Source organism: Sus scrofa, chromosome 6, assembly GCF_054392235.1.
Source record: "Sus scrofa isolate SSC_HxYL_T2T_F1_AM1 chromosome 6, Sscrofa_HxYL_maternal_Yorkshire_Landrace_v2.0, whole genome shotgun sequence".
Taxonomy (NCBI): Eukaryota; Metazoa; Chordata; class Mammalia; order Artiodactyla; family Suidae; genus Sus; species Sus scrofa.
The window spans coordinates 92906724-92918907 of NC_139388.1; the positions used below are offsets into that span (position 1 = coordinate 92906724).

At 42.2% G+C, this 12184-nt stretch overlaps 1 protein-coding gene across 2 annotated transcripts in view; it reads right to left on the reverse strand.

The window, feature by feature from the left end:
• PTP4A2 (protein tyrosine phosphatase 4A2) overlaps positions 1–10875 on the reverse strand; it is a 32557-nt gene extending 21682 nt beyond the window's left edge. Inside the window, exons 1-2 of one of the 2 annotated variants that reach the window (XM_021093390.2) lie at positions 10520–10637; positions 5876–5955 (exon numbers count right to left, since the gene is read on the reverse strand). The gene's annotated coding sequence lies outside the window, so the exon portion shown is untranslated. Of the gene's footprint in view, positions 1–5875; positions 5956–10519 lie in introns of both variants that reach the window. The other variant, XM_021093389.2, reaches the window with a different exon arrangement.
• Between the last annotated feature and the right edge of the window lie 1309 nt (positions 10876–12184).

Sequence of the window (12184 nt, forward strand, 5' to 3'; positions counted from 1 at the left end):
AGATTTGGTAGGAACCTGATTATAATCCAGGAGAGATAACGGTAGCTTGGGCCAAAGTAGTAGCAGTTTCAAGATATACTTTGAGGTAGAACAAAAAGATTTGTCCACAGACTGGATATGGGGTCTGTGGAAAAAAAGAGTTAAGTTCCTGAGTAACTGTTAAGAACTCATAGAAGCTGAATCTAATATGCACGGACTATTCAGACAAGAGAACATGAAATCTTTTTTTTTTTTTTTTTTTTTTTTTTTTTGGCTTTTTGCTATTTCTTGGGCCGCTCCCGCGGCATATGGAGATTCCCAGTCTAGGGGTCCAATCAGAGCCGTAGCCACCAGCCTACGCCAGAGTCACAGCAACTCGGGATCCGAGCCGCGTCTACAACCTACACCACAGCTCACGGCAACGCCGGATCGTTAACCCACTGAGCAAGGGCAGGGACCATAAAATCTTCATAACCATCAAGGAAGAAAAGTTAGGGAATTCCTCTGTAAAGAACTACTACAACTACTACATTTTGACCATTTGTGTTTTTGTTTTGTCTTTTTTGGGGCCGCACCCATGGCATGTGGAGGTTCCCAGGCTAGGGGTCGAACCTGAGCTACAGCTGCAGGCCTACAGCACAGCTCACAGCAACGCTGGATCCTTAACCCACTGAGCAAGGCCAGGGATCAAACCCGCAGCCTCATCGTTCCAAGTCCGATTCGCTTCCACTGTGCCACAACGGGAACTCCCATTTTGGCCATTTGAAATTAAAAAGTATCCTAAAACTTGTAAACTAAAGACAACTCGACTATGCTAATTAAATACTCATCTTTGGGTGGGAGACTGTTCAAAATAGGTAAAGGGAATTAAGAGGTACAAACTTCCAGTAATAAAATGTCATGAGGATGTAATATACAGCATAAGGAATATAGTCAATAATACTATAATAACTTTTTATGGTGACAGATGGTTACTAGATTCATATAGGTGATCATTTCATAATGTATTCAAACTCTAATTTGTTACACACTTAAAATTAATATATTGTACCAACTAAACTTCAGTTTTTTTTAAGAAATTCATCTTCTGGCTAACTGGCCTCAAACTGAAATTTTTACTCTTCTTTCATAACCTACTCCCAACTCATCAGAGCCCTGCAGAAACAAGAGTTCTACTCCTCCAAAGTACTTATCTTTGTTCATCTGTCTACTGATGCATTTATCAAACTAAAAGTGAATACATCTAGCTTCCCAAATTAATGTTAGTTCTCTCCTACTGACTATAGTCCTGGGGAACTGATAAGAGGTACCATTAAATTCTGGGAAAACTAAGATCCAAAATATCTGTAAACAAACTGAAAATAGCAAAATGCTCATTACTGCTAAAAAAAAAAAAAAAAAGTTTCATAGTTACTCCCTTGGTTATTCCCACTTTTCTACTTCCTCATTTAATGAGGGAACTTGAAAATCAAGTTCCAGTACACAGATCAATAATCAGGTTCTATAAAAAGAAATTATGACCTTGATGGTGGGAAAGTATCTTAACATTTCAGAACCAGCAGGACATACATAGCCTACCACTCAAAAAGGAAAGGAAAGCAAGTAACCAACAATCACACCTGCTTCTGAGAACAGTGACAGTTATTTTCTGAAGTCCTGTGGGTTCAGTTCCCACTCAAATGAAAAGGGAGTGGTTTTCAAATTTATATGTTCCCTGGTGATTAGAAGTAGTTGACCTTTTCTAGTAACTTCTACCTCTACAAATAACTGTAAGACAAAAATTGCATTAAATATTCTCACTTGAAAATATATACTTTCCGATTTGTACTCCATTGCTCCCCTAAAGATTAGCAATTCTCCAGCTGAATCTCTTTTTCCAAATATGTTATTTTTTCTTTCATAAGTAAAACTGAAGTGGAGATAACAGCACTATGACCAATTTTTGCTTTTTCTAAGAAAAATTATTTGAAAAAATAATTTACCAAAAAAATTTTTTAATTCTAAACATAATTCTAATATTGGACATTAATCTCACAAGTTAAATAGCTCTATTAAATTGATTCTATTCATTCATACTTTCATTTCCAGGCAAAGGTATCATGGCTATCCTCTCCATGAGCTTTATGTTTAAAGACTTCAGTTTGTATACATCTCAAGACTCCCATGCCTCTTTATTATAAAGTTTAAGCACATTCTTTTCCTAAATAACTCTGGTAACCTCCTTTACACAACAGAGAACTATCTCAAATTCGGCTGCATTCTCATATAATGAAATCTTGTTATTTTTTTGTTTTCCTTCCATCCTTTTTTCTTTAATCTCAAAAGGCTAAATAATTTTCCTGGAGAACTTATTAAGTCTTAATCATTTTAATTTAGTTTCCAACATCACTATACATACATTAACCCAAGAACCACTGAATCAATTATTTCATTAACAAAGAAACACATTGGAGATTCTGAACTTCAATTATAATAAAGCAAATTCAGTAGTAAAAACCAAAAAGGACACCTGAATTCACCCTGTCAACACCACTCTGAAATGTTTTCTGAGCTATATCAGGACAGTTAGAATAACCGTAACAGCTGCAAGTTCCCTGAGGTTGCAAAATAGATACTTGGGAAAAGGTTATTTGAATCACCTTTCAAAATAACCTACAGCACAGGAGCAGCATGCAAAGCAAAAACTTCCAGGCTATTGTTAGCATTATTTAAAATATATGTTTCATAGCTTAGCAGTTTATGGGTCAGCTTAACTCTTTCATTTCCCCATTTTGTGTAATGTATTGAGCACATTTAAAGGTTCTGTTCTAGTACCCACCACCAAAAGGGAGGAAAGAAGCTCTCTATGTACAGAATACAGAATAAAAACATTGCAAATTACATCTTGTCAGCATAAATCTTTTGTTTGAGCCCCAGAAATTTTTCTGCTGTTAGGGCACTTTGGTCCAAGTTTCTCCTAAGTAAATTACACTTCACTTTCTCTCCTAAAGTTGCTTCTTATAAGTCGCATTATACTTCACAACCGTCTCTCTCTGTGCATGAGTACAGGACAAGATAAACAGAGAAAAACCCAAATTATTCAATTTGGAGCTGCTGGTGGCCTTTTAAAATATACTGTCTGCCCAATAATGACTTGATGTTTATTTTTATGAAATACATTAAAAAATCTTTAGAAATCATACAGTGAAAGCAGCTTTTTCACATATGAATGTGAAGTTAAAATGGTAAAATAGTTTTATAATGTCATGTCAAGGAGTTATTATTCTTTTTTTTTCTTTTTTTTTAGGGCCACACCTGCGGCATATGGAGGTTCCCAGGCTAGGGGAATCTCCCTAGGCCAGGGATTGAATCGGAGCTGCAACTGCCAGCCAAAGCCACAGCAACTCAGGATCCTTAATCCACTGAGCAAGGCCAGGGATCGAACCTGCGTCCTCATGAATGCTAGTCAGATTCGTTAACCACTGTGCCACGATGGGAACTTGTCCAAGGAGTTATTATTCTTAGCTCACTAGCTTACTTCAACATGGATCCACCTTTTTTCTCTTCTCAAAGAATGCAAAATTTAGGGAGTTACTCCTGTGGCACAGTGGGTTAAGAATCCTACTGCAGTGGCTCAGGTTGCTGTGAAGGTGCAGGTGCGATCCCCGGCACAGCACAGTGCATTATAGGATCTGCCACTGCCATGGCTGCAGCTCAGATTCAATCCCTGGCCTAGGGATTGAATATGCCTCGGCCATTGGGGGCCAAAAAAAAAAAAAAAAAAAAAGAATGCAAAATTTCATTTTTCGTGCACTCTTCCTCCAAATGTTTACCAAGATGAGGAACAATATAGCTCTAAAAGATACTAAAATGCAGCACATCTCATCTTAGAACAAGCATTCATGGAATTCTTTGTGCACTGCATACAATTACCATTCAGGATCAAGATTCTGGAAGAATCAATGTTGGTGAAAAATATTTGATGAGCATTAAAATTTCATTATTAATGCTACAAACTTTGAAGACAAAATAAGCATGAATAAAAGAGAAGGATTAATTAAGACTTCTGAAGAAAGGTAAAACTTTTATAAGACTGGTAGAAACAGTGACAGGCAATGGCAGCATGACTTGAGAAAGGAACTAAGTCCTTAGTTAGATAATTCCGAGGAGTCCTTAACTACGTTGAGAATTCCAGACCAATTTAAATGCAATAAAAGCTCTCAGGAATTTAAAAAACAGAGTAGGAGTCTTCTTGTGGCACAGTGGTTTAAGTCCAAAGTTGTCACTTGAAGCAACATGGGTCACTGCTGTGGTTCAGGTTCGACCCCTGAACTTCCACATGCCACAGGCATAGCTGAAAAATAAATAAATAAAATAAAAAGTTGAGTGGTAGTAAGGGAAAAACTCTGCTTGTTGAGAGAAAACAAATATTGCCATGTTGGTGGGCATCTTCTGATCTACTAAGCAGTGCCACTAATTATCAGCACGGTTCACAAAAATAGTCTCCCAGCTTCTAAAACCTACCTGATAGTTGAATTCTTTTTCCTAGAAAACAGATACAAATTTAACTAAATTCTACTTGTTGATGACCTCCAAAAGAATATCTCATCTTACTAAAAAAACAATTCAGAATTGTACTATGACTTAAATTTGATGTGCTCTTCATCTAGAAAGATCTAAATTATCTGAATAATTTAAACCAATCACCAAAAGGAAACTTAAAACGTTACCACACGTGTGGAATGAAGAATAATGTCACTAGAATCTATTGTTTTTCCATGTATCCTTCTCAATTTGCTGACAAATCCTACTGATGACTCATATCCTTCTGAACTAACCACTCTGTTCCCTCATGATAGGCTTGTCACTGATAATGGAAAGAGGGAAACATCAATTTGTTCTGCTACTAAAAACAGTTAAGTATCAACATATGTATATAAAACCAATCTACAAAGACTGTGGTCGTACAACCTGGTGAATGTTTAAAGTAAAAGAGTACAAAGAAGTTATGCTCAAATCTCAAAACTAAAAGACAACCAGAAGAAAGCAGACTTGATTATGAATTTGAATTCTTGTCAAACAATACATTAGTTAAGAGCCAACATTTTTGACCACTGTAGAAATAAAAATATAAAGTCATTTATCTGATCTGCTAAAACAAATATATCATATGTTCATTTTATGCCAAAAGAATTAACATTTTCTGAGAAGAATGAAATTTCAACCCAAAAATACTAAGGAATTAAATAAACAGATTCTCTAAAAGGTAAAGACAGTTCTAATGGTCAAAACATTTTTTCAAAACAGGCTCAACTAGCAAAGAAAGGGTCACAGAAAAGCTTAATCTTTAAATTTTTTACAGTTTAAAAAAGAATGTTATACAATGTAAATTTATATTCAAATGATGAAATTTAGTTTCTAGGCCACTTAAAATGGAGTGGATGCTGTGTTACAGAACCTACGTGTGCAGTTCCTGTCGTGGCTCAGTGGTTAACAAATTCGACTAGGAACCATGAGGTTGCGGGTTCGATCCCTTGCCTTGCTCAGTGGGTTAAGGATCCGGCGTTGCCGTGAGCTGTGGTGTAGGTTGCAGACACAGGTCAGATTCTGAGTTGCTGTAGGCCGGTGGCTACAGCTCCGATTAGACCCCTAGCCTGGGAATCTCCATATGCTGCAGGAGCGACCATAGAAAAGACAAAAAAAGAAAAAAAAGAACCTACGAGTAAGAAATCAGTGCAGGCAAACAAAAAACATTTGTATTCAAGTCACAGAAATAAAAAGTGTTGGTATAATCTGTCAGCCCCTCATAGCCATTTTTCTGGCAGAGTTTACGCGCTGTAAATCTATACTGATTAAACAACAAGTGCAGGGGAAACCACCTTAATTAACACTCACAGGAGAAAGGTTATTTTCTCACCTGCGTCCTAGTAACTCCACAGGGTAACTATAGAAAGTAGAGAGAGCCTGCAGTGCTGTGCAACTTCTTTCATGGAGGTGCTGGAGTAGTGACAGTTTCTGGTTTAGCTTAGACCTCTACAGCTTCAAGCAGCAAAAGATGCACATACAATATCCACTTGAACTCTACACCAAGCAACCCTCTTAAGACTTCACATCTCAAGAGAGTGTCCAGGAGGTCAAAAGAGCTAGGTAATGTGTTTCAAGCAATTAAATGAAGAATAACCAGAATAAACGAAGGATAACCCTATACATATACTAGTTCTGAAGTTGAAAATGGAGAAAAGATTCTTCTAATATTCCACATTAATAGACTCAAATCTCTATTTCCTGAAGTAACTTTAATTGGCAGCATCCATGTTCATTTAACAAACCCAAGGTACAAAATTATCAGAAATGTAACATCAAGGACTCTTGCTTTATAAACTTAGAGAATAATCATCTGTTTCTATATAACCAACTAGTATCTTGAGAAAAATCTCAAAGTAGCAACATCCTAAAAAGAGAAAAAAAAAAAAAAAAAAAGTATGGAAGTAACTTAAGTATCCTTTTTAAAAGAAAGCTAAAAACTGGAGTTCCTGTCTGGCTCAGGGGGAATAATCTGACTAGCGTCCACAAAGACACAGGTTCGATCCCTGGCCTCGCTCAGTGGGTTAAGGATCCAGCATTGCTATGAGCTGTGGTATAGGTCTCAGATGTGGGCTCAGATCTGACATGGCTGTGGCTGTGGTGTAGGCCAGCAGCTACAGCTCCAATTTGATCCCTAGCCTGGGAAACTCCACATGCCTCAGGTACAGCCCTAAAAAGACAAAAAAACAAAAACAAACAAAAAAAAAAAACCTAAAAACTAAATTTCAAGCAAAGAAAAGGCTAACTTCCTTAACATCTACTATTTCCTACATACCTCTCCATAAAATGACTAGAGTTAACTGGGGGAAAAAAAGGTTAGCCAGAGATTTAAACCCCGAGGGGAAATTTTTTTTAAACCCACTGCCATCTATTTACTGATATTCTTTAATTATGATTCAATAATTGATCTCTAAACCAATTTTCTTATCTGTAAAATTAAAAGAATGCCAATTAATCATTCACAGGATTATTATGAATTTTAAATGAGATGATTCATGATTTAGCACAAAGAAGATTCTTAAGGTAATGTTGAAACCTAAAGCATAAAGTTGGACTTTATAAGAATTCCAAGACCTCAAATCTTTACCACTACCAATTCAATAAACATAACTAGGTCTTTCATGTTGAAACTACAGATCCTGATTTCCAACTGCTGGAAATGTTTAAAGATCCCTAACTTCAGTAAGTAGTACACCTGACAGGATAGCACTTTAAGAAATCAACCTAACTTAGGCTTCACTCTAACTTAAGTTTCACTCTTCCAAGAGCAACAGCTAAAAATGTATATACTTCTCCCCTGCATCTTATTTGTAAATGCTTTTTCTAGAGGCATCACTGGTTACCAATCCCATATTCCAACAAAAAAGGAACAGTACAGTCAAACCCTGTAAAATAAATCTCCATTAAATTTCAACTTTATGTCTCAAAACCATAACTTCCTCATATAGAAATGCTATCTTTAAAAACAAAGTGAATAAAAAGTTATATCTTAAGAAAAATAAATCTGTTTTTCCTTGTTCACACAAATGTCTTTTCAAGTAAAATATAAATATGGGACTGTCAAACTTTTTAAGAAAGTTATATGCACAAGCATTCAAACATTTACTCTTCCCTAGTGCCACCAAAATTCAATGATGTTGTAAATGGTTTCTGCCTATAAATTTGGTTTGTTCAAATTGAATATTACTTGCCTGACTCACAGAGGGAGTGGTTTGACTTTTGCTGTTCTGAGTCAGAATATACCCAGTTCAGCAGTTCTAAATAGTTTTTCATTGGTATAGGTGGTCTAAAATGCTAGTAACTTTTTCCAGCTACTAAATATAACAAACTATTGCCTTAGAAGAAAAGTCTTAGTGATAATACTTTGAATCTGTATTTCAATTTATAATTTAAAAAGTGCTTTCATATATATTTTCTCATTTGACCACAATCTCCTGAAGTAAATATTCCACAAGGCTGATGAGAAAAACTTTCACAAAGAACTGACAACTTCTGGTTGACTCTTAGCCCCAATAAATATACTCTTCTTCTCTCCCCCCCCCCCAAAAAAAAACATAAAAGGCTGCTGGGTTTCTTTAATCAGACTTTCCTCTCCCAGACACATCCCAGGTGCCTCATAAAAACTCTGTCTCAAAGCACACACCCCGAGGCCCCAAGAGAGTTTCAAGGCAGAGTCTCCACCCACATAAAAGCCTAGCCTAACTTAGGCCCCACAGAGCCTCAAGTCGGCATCTCCTAAATGATCTCCTTGCCCCCAGCCATTCAGTCTTCCACATTAACTTCAACCTCTCTCATCTGTACAAGCTGCTGGGTTGCTCTGTGGATGAGAAACCTCAAAGTGAGACAACCTATTGCGAGAGTAGTTAATGATGTAGTGCAAAAGTAAGGACTTTGGAGTCAGACTGACCTGGGTTTTTAATCCAACTCACATTCTTATTACCTTGTAACCTGGGACAAGTTACTTAACCTCTGTGAGTCTCTATATATCTTCATCTCATCACTGTTAGTCAATGAGGGCTCATCACTGTATCCCTAATGCCTGGCAAATAGAAACCACTCAATATGTGCCAAATGAATGCAAATGAGGACACCTACCACCTTTTAATAGTAGCTATGAGAACTGAATGAGAGTATAAAAAGTACCTGGTACATAGTAGGCACTTAATACTAATTAGTTAACTGAGTCCCCCACTGAATACTAACAATACTATTTACTATTTCTGAAAGTGGAGAGCATACTAGTGATCAAGAAAAAAGACAATGTAAGAAAAATAAAATTTCTGACCTCTAATTACACATCAGTGCTTTTGCTTGTAATTCTATCAGGCCTACTAACAAAAGGACCATACTACTCTTTGCTTATATGGAAAAGACGCCCAACTACTAAGAGACTTCCTATCACTATACTACAAAACCCGTATCAATGTACTCCTCTTCTACAACACAAGAACCTAGGAAAAGTCTACCACGATTAGCCCATTCACTATCCAATATGAAACAACTTTTAAAATGAACACCAAATAACCAGAAAGCAACTTCTAACCATCTGACCAACACAATGGTATGCTGGCAAGTGATGATGAAGCCTTAATACTGTGTCATTCTAAAGCCTTAATTTCCTTTTGGACATTCAACAAGGCATAACTCACTTCCTGTCTGAAACTACTCTGTAACACAGAGAATGGCAGCAAGGAACTACCCAGCAGTAGCTACAGTTTGGTGACTCCAAACAGACAAGCATTTGCTGAATGCCTACAGTGATGCTAGAACTTCTAGAAACTTTACATGTTTCTCGACAAATTCCAGAAAATAATAAACTAGCCCATGGTTCATCTCATCAACATGTTACATCATTATTATTATCATCATTATCATTATTTCTTAAAAAGCTTCTCTCCAGAAGGTTAGGAAAGAGCTAAAACCTAAAAAGCATTGCTTTAATTTACCCAAACAATAAAATATCTTTCACCTGAAAAAACTAGCAGTACTTTACAAACTCTAAAGGCAAGAGCCTAGAATCCTGGACAATATACAAGTTTTAGTTAGCTCTCAGAACCCCAGATAAGGATGGGATGCCAATCAGATAGATGTCTGACAAATAGGAAAACTTATGTCCCTATCATGAAACGAGGGAGAGGGGGATAACAACAACAAAAAGCACGGAGCCAGAAGATGACAGTGCTACTGGGACAGACTCTTGTACGCTTTCCTCATAACGTGAACCCAAGGACCCAGGGACAATATGCTCCTGGAAATAACTCCCTAATCCAGGACACCCTGGTTCACTAGGGCCCTGGAAAACGATCCAGGAGAGCCTCCAGGATGCCTGCTGACACACTGGACAATCGCAGGCACACCCTTCCACGCTCCCTCATCTGCCATCTCCTTCTCCCCAACCTCTCTCTCACACTGCTCTCGCGTTCTCCCCCCCACCCCATGCGTACCCCATGCGCGCAACTCCCTCCCCGACTTACTCTCCCCATTTTCCCCACTCTCCCACACACACTCATTCTCCCCTACACCCACCCATAGACGCTCTCTCCCCCACCATCCTGACACCGTCCCCCTTACCGCCCCCGACTCACACTCCCCCCTACTCTCCACTACACACGCAGACTGCTCCCAACTCCCCCGTCACACTTTCTCCTCGCCACGCTCCCTCTCCCCGCCTGCACGCGCAGCCCCGTCCCCAATTCACACTCGCCCTCACGCACGCACATTCCCCCCAACCCACAAGTCACCATTCTTGCACACAGCACTCGACCCTTCCCCTCCCACACGCGCGATCCTCCCCCTTCCTCACCCACCCTCGCTCTCCACGCTTCCCGGTCGCGCTCCCCCCGCCCCCGGGCCCGGCCCTGCCCTCCTTCCGGGGACGTGTCTCGGGCCTGCACTAATGGCTGCGGCGCCTCCCGCCCTCCCCTGCCCTGAGGCCCCGGGAGCCGGCGCGGGGGCCGCCCGGGGGCAGCGCACTCACGCTGGCGAGCTGGGGACTGGGCATTGAAGTCCGGCGGCGGCGGGAGCGAGGAGGCGCCTCTCTCCTCAGTCACCTCGGCGGCGGCGGCGGCGGCGGTAGCGGTGGCGGCGACGACTCCCCCCCAGCCTCGGCGCGCGACACCCGGCCCGGCCCGGCGGCGGCGGCGGCGGCGCGTGTCCACGAGTCCGTCTTGCTGCTGCTGCTGCGGCCGCCTCTGCGTCTCCGGCTACCGCCGCTGTCCCCACTGCCGCTGCTGCCCTGTGGCGTAGCCTCGCGCCGTGCCCGGCCGCCGCTGCCGCTCCAGCCGCTACCGGACTGACGACGGTTACAGCCCGGCCGATCGCGCCGCCGCCACCACCGCTGCGCGCGCAGCCGGAACCAGCTCCCGCCGCCGCCCCTCAGGGGGCGCTGCGGGGCGCGGCGCGCGCGCCCGCCGGCCCGCCCCTCGCGCCCGCTGACTGGCTGGCGGGCCGGCTTGAGGCGATAGAACCCGCCCACCTGCCCCGCGGGGCGCTGACCCACTGCCCTCGGCGCCTCCCCCATCTTTTCCTCGTGGTTCGTTCCGCCCGGCACTCCTGGCTGCGGAAGGCGCGTCCATGTGACCGGGGAGGGGTGGGGGGGCAGAACCTGGCCTGAGGAGTCGGTCGCCTATGCTGCGGCCCGCCGTTCCGCACCTGGACTGGGCAAAGGCCGGAGACCGCGTGGTGACCCTCAAGGTCGAAGGGCTTTTGCTCTGCAGCCCAGGCTGTGAGGCCCGGAGCCAGGTCCTGATGGGACCGGGCGGCAACCGAGAAAGACCGAGCCCTTTGCGCGGGGATTTCCAACCCAGAAGTGAGAACTGGGGCAGCTCAGTTCTTGGCTGCCCTTTCCCGAGGCCCCAGATAAATGGCGTGTGTGTCTGCAATTGCGAAGGATAGTTCTCCGCTCACCCCCCCCCAACGCCCCGCTTGCGCCGCGCGCGCGCGCGCGCGCGCGCGCACACACACCTAGGAACCCTCAGTAGCAGATCAAGATTCAAACTTCGGGATGTAGCTTCTTGGGCAAGTTGTTTCCTCTCTCGACATACTTTAAGCTGTTACATGGAAATAGTTACCAGCTACCTCATGAGACTCTTTTCACATATCAGTGATAAAATATATGAAAAATGTCTGATGAAGAGGAGACGCTTGAATTTCAAGGTTACCAACCAAATGTCCTCTTTAACAGGGATTATTCTAGGGATCTCAGTATTCTCTCTTGCATTTAGAAGGTGGCTGGAAGTTCTTTCTCAGTCTGTGTTCTGAATTTTGGTTTGGAAAATGTGGTCACCGGTGAGTTGGAAGACTGGTCCGGGCTACTGCCCGATGGCAGCCAGAAAGAGATACTGGAGGCTGGCTTCAGAGGAAGAGGGGAGGCTTACCCATGAGAGTTGGGGGTAGGGGGCAGGGGGCTCTGTCCTTCCCACTCCACTCTGGGAAGCCTCACCTGTTCAGACCTGGCACCTATCTAGAAGGGGACTCCTGCCCCTTGGGCTGCCTGTCTCCCAGCCCCCTCACCACCACACACATCTTCACTTGGCCCTATGGGGAGAAGCAATGGTCAGTAGTCATCACTATCCCTCCCCACAAGGTAGACCTGGGGCTTTTTCTCCTGACCAGAAGGCTTCCATAAGAGCTTAGTAGTAAA